General features: G+C 43.5%; 1 long non-coding RNA gene across 1 annotated transcript; it reads right to left on the reverse strand.

Moving 5' to 3' along the window:
* Positions 1–507: 507 nt before the first annotated feature.
* Positions 508–11,600, reverse strand: LOC139531919 (uncharacterized). The gene is made up of 3 exons (XR_011666456.1): positions 11,511–11,600; positions 9,873–10,044; positions 508–837 (listed from the first exon to the last, which is right to left on the reverse strand). It is a non-coding gene; the product is annotated as an uncharacterized lncRNA (long non-coding RNA).
* Between the last annotated feature and the right edge of the window lie 1,446 nt (positions 11,601–13,046).

A 13,046-nucleotide genomic window follows, 5' to 3' on the forward strand; every position in this document is an offset into this window, starting at 1 on the left:
TGCGTTTATATTTTTGTTCAGTATAAAATATCTTAAAGATATGTGGGTTTTTGGTGACAGAATGACAAGACACTAAGCAATATTTCTTAAACTTACAGAACAATTTCTGCAAAACTAAATGTAAATGTTGATATTAGTTGACATGGGCCATTACTTAAACATCATTGACTTTTGATGTATTTCTAATACCTTCAAATTTTTCAAGAAGATGTTTTGTAAGACCTCTTTTCCATCCTTGTGACCAGAAATCAAATGCTTATTCCTATTTTTTAGGATGGAAAATGATTAGAAAAATGAATCTATGCCTTCATTACCCAAAAATATGGACTCTTAGCTTTCATTTGACACCAGATTTGATATTCACATGTTGGTGCCCTTGCGTTCTTTTACATGGAAACGACCATATATATTCCTGCTATGAATACAGTCATGTTGTACTGCTACCTTGGAATCTAAAGACGACATGATTTAATGCTCTGTTAATAACAATCCTATACTGACACAATTAAAAGTGACTGATTGTTTTATTGGTCACACTTAAAAAGTTACGAGATTGCCCAATTCAGACAGTCAGAGATATACGCACTGTAGTAACCGACTTTTAAAAAAGCGTCACTCTTTGTGACTTCATTCATTCATGGCGAAGGATTCGTTGGAGCTCCAGATGTCTACTCTGTTCTTCTCCAGCACAAGGGTGTCGTCGTCTTTTAGGTTGATCCAGCACATCTTGCAGCTGAGCTTAGAGGTGTTGGTGTGCCACATGGGGGAGTCCTGCTGTGTGTCGGCGACGGTTGGGGCCGGCCGTGTCTAGCCGTAGATCACAAAGTTGCCATCATCCTACAGAGATAGACACACAAATACAGTATTATCACAAAACTACTATTTAACAACACACTCTTGATGTTACCCAGAACCAAAGCCAATATATGAATGTAGACTAGCTTATTGTCACGCCCTGACCATAGAGAGCTGTTTATTCTCTGTTGGTTGGGGCGTGATAGTGACTAGGGTGGGTCATCTAGGTGATTAATGGTTTATGTTGGCCTGGTATAATTTCCAATCAGAGACAGCTGTTTATCGTTGTCTCTGATTGGGGATCATATTTAGGCAGCCATTTTCCCTTTGTGTTTTGTGGGATCTTTTCTACAGATAGTTGCCTGTGTGCACACCAGTAGCTTCACGTTTCGTTTGTGCTTGTTTGTTTTGTTTGGTGAGTTTCCATTAATTAAAAGATGTGGAACTCTACGCACGCTGCGCCTTGGTCCGATCATTACTATAACGAACGTGACAGAAGATCCCACCACCAAAGGACCAAGCAGCGTGGCCAGGAGGAGTGGACATGGGAGGACATCCTGGATGGAGAAGGACCCTGGACGCAGGCCGGAGAGTATCGCCGTCCAAGGGAGCAGATGGAGGCAGCGAGAGAGGAACGGCGACGATACAAGGAGTTAAGTCAAAGACGGAAGCCCGAGAGGCAGCTCCCCAAAAAATGTAGGGGGGCACACGGGGAGATTGGCGGTGTCAGGGTTTAGACCTGAGCCAACTCCACGTGCTTACTGTGGGGAGCGTGTGACCGGTCAGGCACCGTGTTATGCGGTGATGCGCACTGTGTCTCCAGTGTGCATTCGCAGCCCGGTGCGTTCTGTGCCAGCTCCTCGCACTTGCCGTGCGAAAGGGAGCATCCAGCCAGGACGGGTTGTGCCAGCTCTACGCTCCAGACCTCCAGTGCGCCTCCACGGCCCAGTATATCCTGCGCCGGCCATACGTACTGTGTCGCCAGTGCGCCTCCACAGTTCAGTGCGTCCTGTGCCTCCTCCCCGCACTCGCCCTGAGGTGCGTGTCATCAGCCCGGTGCCACCTGTACCGGTCCCACGCATCAGGTCTCCAGTGCGCCTCCACAGTCCAGTACGTCCTGTGCCTCTTCCCCGCACTCGCCCTGAGGTGCGTGTCATCAGCCCGGTGCCAGCTGTACCAGTCCCACGCATCAGGCCTCCAGTGCGCCTCCACAGTCCAGTACGGCCTGTGCCTCTTCCCCGCACTCGCCCTGAGGTGCGTGTCATCAGCCCGGTGCCACCTGTACCGGTCCCACGCATCAGGCCTCCAGTGCGCCTCCACAGTCCAGTACGGCCTGTGCCTCTTCCCCGCACTCGCCCTGAGGTGTGTGTCATCAGCCTGGTACCACCAGTGCCGGCACCACGCATCAGGCCTCCAGTGCGCCTCCACAGTCCAGAGCTTCCGGCGACAGTTCCCAGTCCAGAGCTTCCGGCGACAGTTCCCAGTCCAGAGCTTCCGGCGACAGTTCCCAGTCCAGAGCTTCCGGCAACAGTTCCCAGTCCGGAACCTCCAAAGACGACGGTCCACAGTTCGGAACCTCCAACGACGGTCCACGGTCCGGAACCTCCAACGACGGTCCACGGTCCGGAACCTCCAACGACGGTCCACGGTCCGGAACCTCCAACGACGGTCCACGGTCCGGAACCTTCAACGATGGTCCAAGGTCTGGAACCTCCAACGACGGTCCACGGTCCGGAACCTCCAACGACAGTCCACGGTCCGGAACCTCCTGAGACGGTCTACGGTCCGGAACATCCTGAGATGGTCTACGGTCCGGAACCTCCTGAGACGGTGTGCGGTCCGGAGCCTCCAGCGACGGTCTGCGGTCCGGAGCCTCCAGCGTAATTTGTATTTATTATGGATCCCCTACTCTTCCTGGGGTCCAGCAAAATTAAGGCAGTTTATCCAATTTTAAAAACATTACAATACATTCACAGATTTCACAACACACTGTGTGCCCTCAGGCCCCTACTCCACCACTACCACATACCTACAGTACTAAATCCATGTGTATGTGTGTGTAAAGTGCGTATGTTATCGTGTGTGTATGTCCGGATGTCCAAGCTGTGTGCCAGTAGTTTAGACAGACAGCTCGGTGCATTCAACATGTCAATACCGCTCATAAATACAAGTAGTGATGAAGTCAATCTCTCCACTTTGAGCCAGGAGAGATTGACATGCATATTATTAATATTAGCTCTCTGTGTTCATCCAAGGGCCAGCCGTGCAGCCCTGTTCTGAGCCAATTGCAATTTTCCTTTTTTTGTGGCACATGACCACACGACTGAACAGCAGCAGACTATGATCGATAATGTCAAAAGCTGCACTGAAGTAATTTGTGCAAGTGCTGTGCATGTTGAGTGTCCTTCCCTATAAGCGTCCTGAAAGTCTGTTGTCAATTTGTTTACTGTGAAATAGCATTGTATCTGGTCAAACACAATTTTTCCCAGAAGTTTACTAAGGGTTGGTAACATGCTGATTGGTCGGCTATTTGAGCCAGTAAAGGGGGCTTTAATATTATTGGGTAGCGGAATGACTTTAGCTTCCCTCCAGGCCTGAGGGTACACACGTTCTAGTAGGCTTAATTTGAAGATGTGTGAAATAGGAGTGGAAATATCGTCTGTTATTATCCTCAGTAATTTTCCATCCAGATTGTCAGACCCCAGTGGCTTGTCATTGTTGATAGACAATAATAATTTTTTCACCTCTTCCACACTGACTTTACGGAATTCAAAAGTACAATTCTTGTCTTTCAAAATTGGTCTGATATACTTGGATGTGTAGTGTCAGCGTTTGTTGCTAGCATTTCATCCCTAAGTTTACTTATCTTGCCAATGAAAAAGTCAAATAAGTAGTTGGCAATATCAGTGGACTTTGTGATGAATGAGCCATCGGATTCAATGAATGATGGAGTCAAGTTGGCTTTTTCCCCAAAATGTCATATAAGCTGCCCCAAAGCTTTTTACTTTCATTCTTTATATAATTTATCTTTGTTTCATAGTTTATTTGTATTTAATTTAGTCACATGATTTCTTAATTTGCAGTACGTTTGCCAGTCAGTTGGGCTGCCAGACTTATTTGCCATACCTTTTGCTTCATCCCTCTCAACCATACAATTTTTCAATTCTTCATCAATCCTACGAGATTTAACAGTTTTTACAGTCATTTTCTTAATGGGTGTGTGCTTATTGGTAACTGGAATAAGCAATTTTATAAATGTGTCAAGTGCAGCGTCTGGTTGCTCTTCATTACACATCACAGAACAGCAAATGTTCTTTATATCATCAACATATGAATCCCTACAAAACTTATTGTATGACCTCTTATACACTATATTAGGCCCAGCCTTTCGAACTTTGGTTATCCTAGATATGGCTATTGTGATCGCTACATCCTGGATTTGGATACGGCTTTAAAGGAAAATTCTGCAGCATTAGTAAAGATGTGATCAATACATGTTGATGATTTAATTCCTGTGCTGTTTGTAACTACCCTGGTAGGTTGACTGATAACCTGAACCAGGTTGCAGGCACTGGTTACAGTTTGACGTTTTTCTTGAGTGGGCAGCTTGATGATAGCCAGTAAATATTTAAATCACCCAGAAAATATACTTCTCCGTTGATATCACATACACTATCAAGCATTTCACACATATTATACTGACTGTTAGCACTTGGTGGTCTATAACAGCTTCCCACAAGAATGGGCTTTAGGTGAGGCAGATGAACCTATAGCCATATTACTTCAACAGTATTTAACATTAGATCTTCTCTAAGCTTTACAGGAATGTGGTTCTGATTATAGACCGCAATACCGCCCCCGTTGGCATTTCTGCATTTTCAGTAGATGTTATAACCATGTATTGCTACCACTGTATCATCAAAGGTATTATCTAAGTGAGTTTCAGAGATAGTAAGAATATGAATGTCATCTGTTACAAGCAAGTTATTGACTTCATGGACCTTGTACCGCAGGCTGCATATGTTAACATGGGCTATTTTTAGCACTTTTAATGCTTTACTGGGAAGCTTATCAGCAGTAGATTTACTCATGTTATTTATATTGGAGCCGATGCAGGGTGAGCTGCAGAAAGTGGTCTTCCTACTAGGGCACACCCCCTCAGTGCTAACAGTGTAACTCTGGTTCATAGGCTCATGTTTACTGCATACAATAGCTGTAGGATAAACAGAAGTATTCGGTGCAATTAGGGGCACATAAATTAAGTTACTTACATTGTGTTTGCCAATGCCCCTAAGATCATGTACATTTGATGCAACATTATGACGACTCATTGTCACAATGGTAGGGATTAACTGAGCTGGTCTTGGATCATTGACCAGTCATTGTTTCAACGCAGCCTTGAAATGCGTGGACAGAGTCCAGGAGCCAAGATGATTTGGATGGACTCTGTCATTCTTGTAGAGTATCTTCTGTTTCCAGAAGGTGTCAAAGTTATCTATAAAAGTGACTCCAGCAGAGCTACAGTAGTCTTTTAGCCAGATGTGTAATGCCAGCATGTAATCACTACTGTTGTGTCGTCTGCAAACTTCATGATTGCAGACGACACATGTCCACTCAGTCATGAGTGAACAGGGAGTACAGGAGGGGGCTGTGCACACACCGTTATGGTGTTGAGGATCAGCAAAGTGGAAATGTTGTTTCCTACCTTCACCACCTGGGGGTGGCCCGTCAGGAAGTCCAGGACCCAATTGCACAGGGTGAGGTTCACACCCAGGGCCTCGAGCTTAATGATAAGCTTGGTGGGTACTATGGTGTTGAAGGCTGAGCTATAGTCAATGAACAGCATTCTTACATAGGTATTCCTCTTGTCCAGATGGGATAGGACAGTGTGCAGTGTGATGGCAATTGCATCATCTGTGGACCTATTGGGCCGGTAAACAAATTGAAGTGGGTCTAGGGTGACAGGTAAGGTGGAGGTGATATGATCCTTGACTAGCCTCTCAAAGCACTTCATGATGACAGAAGTGAGTGCTACGGGGCAATAGTAATGTAGTTCAGTTACCTTTGCATTCTTGGGTACAGGAACAATGGCCATCTTGAAGCATGTGGGGACAGCAGACTGGGATAGGGAGAGATTTAATATGTTCGTAAACACACCAGCCAGCTCGTCTACGCATGCTCTGAAGACGCGGCTAGGGATGCGGTCTGGGCCGGCAGCCTTGCGAGGGTTAACACGTTTAAATGTCTTACTCATGTCGGCCATGGAGAAAGAGAGCCCACAGTCCTTGGTAGCTGGCTGCGTCGGTGCCACTGTGTTATCCTCAAAGCGGGCAAAGAACGTGTTTAACTTGTCCAAAGAATGTGTTTAGCTTGTCCGGAAGCAAGATGTCAGTGTCCGCGACGTGGCTGATTTTCCTTTTGTAGTCCGTGATTGTCTGTAGACCCTGCCACATATGTCTTGTCTCTGAGCCGTTGAATTGCGACTCCACTTTGTCCCTATACTGACGTTTTGCCTGTTTGATTGGCTTGCGGAGGGAATGACTACTCTGTTTGTATTCTGCTATATTTCCAGTCACCTTGCCATGGTTAATTGCAATGGTTCGCGCTTTCAGTTTTGGGAATGCGGGAATGCTGCCATCTATCCACGGTTTTTGGTTAGGGTAGGTTTTAATAGTCACAGTGGGTACAACATCTCCTATACACTTCTTGATGAAATCAGTAACCGTCTCAGTGTACATGTCAACATTATTCTCGGAAGCTACCCTGAACATATCCCAGTCCGCGTGTTCAAGTGTGGATTCCGATTGGTCAGACCAGCATTGAATTGTCCTTAGCACGGGTACTTCCAGTTTGAGTTTCTGCCTATAGGAAGCAAAATGGTTTCCGTGAAACAGAGTATGTTACAATCCCTGATGTCTCTCTGGAAAGAAACTATTGCCCTGATCTCGTCAACTTTGTTATCCAGGGACTGAATATTAGTGAGTAATATACTCTGAAGCCTCCTAAGCCGCTTCGAGTCCCTATTTTTTACCGCCATTGTTTTGGGTTGGCCTCTGGAATCAGTTCAATTGCCCTGGGTGGTGCGGACAAAGGATCTGCTTCGGGGCTATTTTCTGGGCTAACAATGTAAGAAATAATAAATAAATAAACGAAATACTGCAAAGTTTCCTAAGAACTAGAACTGGAAGCGAGGCAGCCCTCTCTGTCACAGCCATCTTACATGCTTTGACCATAGTCATCCCTACTACCTCTCATCTGGTGGACTCACTAAACACAAATGCTTCGTTTGTAAATTATGTGTAGGCGTGTGCCCCTAGCTATCCGTAAATTTAAAAAAAAAAGAAAATCGTGCCGTCTGGTTTGCTTAATATAAGGAATTTCAAATGATATATACTTTTACTTTTGATACTTACTTTTGATACTTATTTTACTGGGTGACTTTCACTTTTACTTCAGTCATTTTCTATTAAGGGATCTTTACTTTTACTCAAGTTATGACAATTGGGTGCTTTTTACACTACTGGTCTAAAGTGCATTACTGTTGCTTGGAAACACGATGACATTTCAAAAGGAGGGAAATAATTAGTAGGACAAGCTTTTGTCGTCATTGTGACGTCTCCAGATAGACGTTAGAAAAAGTATAACTTTAGCTAACTAAGATTGAGGGTAGAACACCTGCATTTTAGCTAGCTAACGTTAGCATTACTAGATATTTCTGACAAACTTTGCTAGCTCATGGTAACATTGCCATCTCTCTAAAGTAAACTTGACAACATCATAATGATGGCAAAGTTGTTTATGACTAATTATTTGTCTACTTTAGCGATGTCATCTTATTCCCAGGCCACTATAGTGTAAAATTTACGAAACATTAATTTGCCCCCATTCAGAAAGACTTGGCATGAACCATCAGTCAGACATCAATATGCTGCGGCATTCGTAGAACATTGACAACAATGGCAACTATGTTCTGAGTGACGGAGGTGCAACCCATGAATAGGTAACCAGATTGTGACTACAACTAAGTCTTTAACCACACTGTGTTGTTACATTGGCGAGTAAAAACTCATGCCTCCTACCCTTTAAGGGTCTGTATGGAAATGTGAGGATAAATGTCAAGGTGCAGGCTGTCACTAGCCTGGCATGAAATGCTACATACCATTTCAACACCTTATGTTGTAGGTGAGAATGGAACAGTCACAAGTAAAATACAGTGCCTTCAGAAAGTATTAACATCATCATACCTCAAATGATCCATAAAGGGACCACTCTGAACATTTCTCAGAATACTTTTTACACCACTTACGTACATCTATGTGTGGGGGTGCAAGTTCTATATTATTATAATTTCTTCTACTGTTACTTCATCAGATCTTACATCACAAATTCCTCCTCAACAACAGTGTTCTATTCATACAGGGGTATGAATACTCACTCTAGTTTTCTATTTTACAGCATATTCGGGAATAATACTCTCCTCTTTCTTATCTCCACATACATAATAACGTTATACATCAAACCACTGATGAGTCATGTTATCCTCATGTAATCTAAAGTCATGTTAACCTCAGAGACATGTTATCCTCATTATTAATGAGACATGTTATCATGTTATCTCTAATGAGACATATTATCATATTATCCTCTGAGATATGTTACGTATGAGATTTCTGAAACGTGTTATCCTCTACCTGTATATCCAATGGCAGTGGTGGACAGAACCCTAGATAACGTTACAGATCGGAAAAACTCAGCTCACAGAATAGGTTGGGGCATTCATTCACCTCTTTCACACGTGAGCTAGTCCCCTGACAGCGCTCATTCACTCAGTAATTTATAGCTACATTTCAATCTTATTATCAAATTTAAACTTTTTATCCATATTTCAATGTTGTTATCCAAATTTAAATCAGTTTAATATCAACATTTCAATCTTAATAATAATACTTTCAATCATCTGTAGTGGAAATTCTAATCAAGTGAGAGAGACTGTCATTTCTTCAAACAATCAATCTTTATTTGATATCGGTTAATTATTGCAATAATGAAGCTGGTCAACGAACCACCCGTAGGTGATTTGTTGAGAGCTCAATGATACAGAAAATGCTGAGGTTTTATATAGTGGACCTAAAAATGCTTAGTCATGGCTGGTTCCACCCCTCCCCGGCAAATCAGGGCATCATAAGCTACCTTGTTTTCTTCTGGTGGCTTTGTTTTGTGAGGTCACAGCGCACAAACAAGTGATAACACTACTTCTTTCTGCTGATAGAATTCTTAAAAATGCTCAAGTCAGCCTCTGTTCACCTCATATCTCCACAGCCGTGCCCTTGAAAGATAAAAGAAGAACAGGATGGACCGAAGAACTGTGGTCACTCTCAGAGGCTCTTGACCAAGTTACTCAGAGACAGAAAATGATTTTGTAACAATACAGGTCCATTTTGTTCCTCAAGTTCTCTATCCCAAGCTGCAAGTTATCTCTGAGTCGCCCCGTGTCCTTGACGATACATCTAAACCAGCTGCAGGGAGCAGAGAGGGGGGAACCATCCTTTCTCAGAAGCACAGTATTGCAAATGAGGAAAATCTCTTTACCAATGTTAAGAATTTAATTGTTAACTATTAACATCAAACAAAGCAGGTAAATACGTAATTTTTCTCTCACACATCTTAATATGTCATATCTCACAATCACACAATGATCACATCCACATTTATTTAGTACTATTACCAAATACACCCGGTAATCTGCCTTATTACCCATGTGCATCTTCAACGATTCCCTTGTCATTACTTGCTATGCACCATATGTTTACTGCTATACATTTAAATAACACCCCAATACTCAAAAATACCTTGTGTTATTTGTAGTGGCTGCAGTCCACATAGATGTTTCTTATGAATGTCTACAGACAGCTGTCAGTGGGGATCTCCATGGCACGCCCTCGCTCTAGTCTTCTCATAAAACTAGTGAGTAGCCTTCTCTCTATAAGACTATGGGTACCTATTTATGCGTTACTCGCCTTGATTTTATTTTTAATAATTTGTGTTATTTTTATACAGATTCATTGAAATTGACTTACTGAAATCAGTTGCAGTCCCTCAATTGTTCGCGGATGATGTGTCTCCTACTGGGCAGCTCTCAGTAAGGGTCTGGTCTGGGCGGGTCTGGTCATCTTTTGGTCAGATGGGAATTTCTCTCACGCTTCATAAAACGCGCCACCGGTTTTCCTCGCAGACCTCCACTGGAAAGCTCTGCAGGCAGAATCAGTAATCGGGTTTGTGACGCTAAATTGTAGTCAATCTTAAAAGAATCAAACTTGATGCACCATGGTGAACGTCTGTCAGGAGCTCTCATGGGGCAGTACCGTTAGTTCTCTTATTTGCATGATTTAGCTTATGCATAATGAATTAATCATTAACGTTTGATTCATTCATGTGACTGACCAATACTGGGTCATGCATGTGACAGATCAATACATCACAAGGCTTCTTCTCTCTAAGTTGAGACCTTGAAACTGAGATATCGTTCTCAAAGCAAGGGTCTGGGCGTACTGCCAAATTGCAGTTACTGATTTTGAGGGTTCGTTCAATCAGTCACGTGCATGAACACAGAAAATGGTTATTAGAAAAGCACAAACATAGAACACAGTAATGTATAAATAGAAAAGCAACAACATAAATATTTGAAAGGCCACATTTTGGGGATGACCAAATGCAGTAAAGTTTTCTTATTGTTAGATTACAAAAATATTTTTTTCATTTCATGTTTGTCATGTTGGTCTTCACACTAACTTCTGTGGTGACTTAACCTTTTCACATGTGAGTTCCAAATATCTCTAACGGTCGCCCCAGCCTGAGTTGTTTTATGCACATGATGTCAGAATGCACTCACTGTTCCAAAATGTGATTGTTACGCAACAGGACAGTTAACACGCGCTGCCTGCTAATTATCTATAGGCTATGTTTCAACTTGTCAATTTAAAATTATTTTCGAACAAGTTTTATTTACTTCTATGTGAATTAATGAGGAGGTGGAACAAACTTCAATTCAAACTGCTGTTAGAAAATAACACTTGTTAGAAAATAATTTGAAATTGACAAGTTGAAACAGCCTATAGATAATTAGCAGGCAGCGGGTGTTAACTGTCCTGTTGCGCAACAATTACATCTTGGAACAGTCAGTACATTCTGATATCATGTGTGTAACGGATGTGAAATGGCTAGCTAGTTAGCGGGTACGCGCTAATAGCGTTTCAATCGGTTACGTCACTTGCTCTGAGACTTGAAGTAGGGTTTCCCCTTGCTCTGCAAGGGCCGCGGCTTTTGTGGAGCGATGGGTAACGACGCTTCGTGGGTGACTGTTGTTGATGTCTGCAGAGGGTCCCTGGTTCGCGCCCGTGTTCGGGGCGAGGGGACGCGGTAAAGTTATACTGTTACATGTGCACAAAACAACTCACGCTGGGGCGACCGTTACAGATATTTGGAACTCATGTTAGCAGTCGTGGTGGACACAAAACATACAATTAGAGCATATGATGTTGATAGCACCTTCATTGGGGGTGATGGGTTTGTGGTAATGGTGGGAGCGGAATGCGTGGAATGGTATTAAATGAATGCCATTCCATTCATTATTTTCCAGACATTATTATGAGCCGTCCTCCCCTCAGCAGCCAACTGTGAATTAGAGCATGTACAGGCCAACAATTGGAGTCACTCACGTTCGGAAAAAAACCCTTTCCTTTAGTAGCGCTATAGAGAGCGTTGGGATCAATGTTTCCTCTCTGCTGCATGTAGCTCGCCCTGGACTGCTGTGCAGAAGAAATATCAGCACATGCAGATGGAACTCAACTCAACTAGAGTTTTCCCCCTTAGTTAACACTATCAACGTTTCCATTTAATGTGGGAGTTGTGATCGAATCAACATAATATTAGCCACTTTCAATGCAACATACCTAAACAAAACGAACTATGCAAGATATTTTGTTGTAGGCAGAACACATCGGAGTAGGATTTTATTGCATTGACATGCACGACTCAGACCTACTGTACTCTACAGACCAGTGCGGCAAAACCAAGTTGCGCTTGTAGCCACACGTGCACATTTTTCCCATATTCTTTGCCATTTTTTCCTATCCTTTGCCCAGTTACAGATAATTTGTAGTCAGCAGTGGGGGAGTGATTGCTTCCTACAAGAGCACAAAATGTGTACATTGTCTTTGAAAAGTTAGCATAGTAAAGAGCTTTTTTTGTCTTAAAGGGGCAGTGTTGTATTTTGAGACAGACTTGAATAAGCTAAGTATCCAATAGGCAGATGGTAACATCATTCATCTGATTCTCTTTAATAATGGTATGGAAAGTATAATGCATTTTATTGTGTAAAGTGGTTTCTTGCATCAAACACAACAACATTTTCAGTCACCTCCTTGTCCTGTGTATATTTTCAGCAAACTTAACATGTGTAAATATTTGTATGAACATAACAAGATACAACAACTGAGACAAACTGAACAAGTTCCAAAGACATGAGACTAACATAAATGGAATAATGTGTCCCTGAACAAAGGGGGGGGGGATCAAAATCAAAGTCACAGTCAGTATCTGGTGTGGCCACCAGCTGCATTAAGTACTGCAGTGCATCTCTTCCTCATGGACTGCACCAGATTTGCCTGTTCTTGCTGTGAGATGTTACCCCACTTTTCCACCAAGGCACCTGCAAGTTCCCGGACATTTCTGGGGGAATGGCCCTAGCCCTCACCCTCCGATCCAACAGGTCCCAGACGTGCTCAATGGGATTGAGATCCGGGCTCTTCGCTGGCCATGGCTGAACACTGATATTCCTGTCCTGCAGGAAATCACGCACAGAATGAGCAATTTGGCTGGTGGCATTGTCATGCTGGAGGGTAATGTCAGGATGAGCCTGCAGGAAGGGTACCACATGAAGGAGGAGGATGTTTTCCCTGTAACACACAGCGTTGAGATTGCCTGCAATGACAACAAGTTTAGTCCGATGATGCTGTGACACACCGCCCCAGACCGTGATGGACCCTCCACCTCCAAATCGATCCCGCTCCAGAGTACAGGCCTCGGTGTAACGCTCATTCCTTCGACGATAAACGCGAATCGGACCATCACCCCAGGTGAGACAAAACCGCGACTCGTCAGTGAAGAGCACTTTTTGCCAGTCCTGTCTGGTCCAGCGACGGTGGGTTTGTGCCCATAGGCGGCGTTGTTGCCGGTGATGTCTGGTGAGGACC

This window comes from Salvelinus alpinus, chromosome 10, assembly GCF_045679555.1.
Source record: "Salvelinus alpinus chromosome 10, SLU_Salpinus.1, whole genome shotgun sequence".
NCBI classification, from domain to species: Eukaryota; Metazoa; Chordata; class Actinopteri; order Salmoniformes; family Salmonidae; genus Salvelinus; species Salvelinus alpinus.